The sequence below is a fragment of the Mus caroli genome, chromosome 1, assembly GCF_900094665.2.
Source record: "Mus caroli chromosome 1, CAROLI_EIJ_v1.1, whole genome shotgun sequence".
NCBI lineage: Eukaryota > Metazoa > Chordata > Mammalia > Rodentia > Muridae > Mus > Mus caroli.
Window position 1 is genome coordinate 57,607,269 of NC_034570.1, and position 736 is coordinate 57,608,004.

Genomic DNA, 736 nt, shown 5'->3' on the forward strand with positions numbered 1-736 from the left:
TTTTTTTTTTTTTTTTTTTTTTTTTTTTTTTTTTTTTTTTTTTTTTTTTTTTTTTTTTTTTTTTTTTTTACTATGCAAAGATGGGAAATGCACAAACTTCCAAGACATGTCTGAAGAACTTTACAATACTTGAATTTTTTTTCTTTAATCATCCCATCACATTTATGGTCATTGATGCTTCCATTGTTATTTTTCTTCTGTTCCCTTCAACTTTAATGGTTTGTAAATTTTCAATGCACAACCTGAACTTTTGTTTGAAGTTAACTTCCAATCCTATTGGCTGCCTGTGAATGGAGATTCTGTCATCCCTACACGCATCTTTTAGTTGACTGTGCATTAAAAGTTTTATTAATGTAGGATGTTGTAGTTTTGTGCTCTGATTGGTTTTTCTTAACTCTTGTTTCTGTGTTTTCTTGCATTGTTGGTTAAGTGGCTATGTGCCTGGTATTGTCTGGGTCTTGGCAGTCACAATCAAAAAGGTTCACTGCAAATTGAAGCAGCCAATGGAGCAAAATAAACTCTCTGGTTAATGGTAAACATGTTCTGGATTAGGACTGAGTTTCATTAGAGTCATTGGGAGTTCTTTGCCCCATATGAAACAGAAAGCCAAAAACAAACAAACAGGGCAAGCATCATACCACTGTTGATTTTATTTTGAGTTTTTAGTATTTGTCCCTGAGTTTAAAGAGTGGCTGGTTAGCAGTAACATCCACACTTTGACTTGGCACCAAATTAA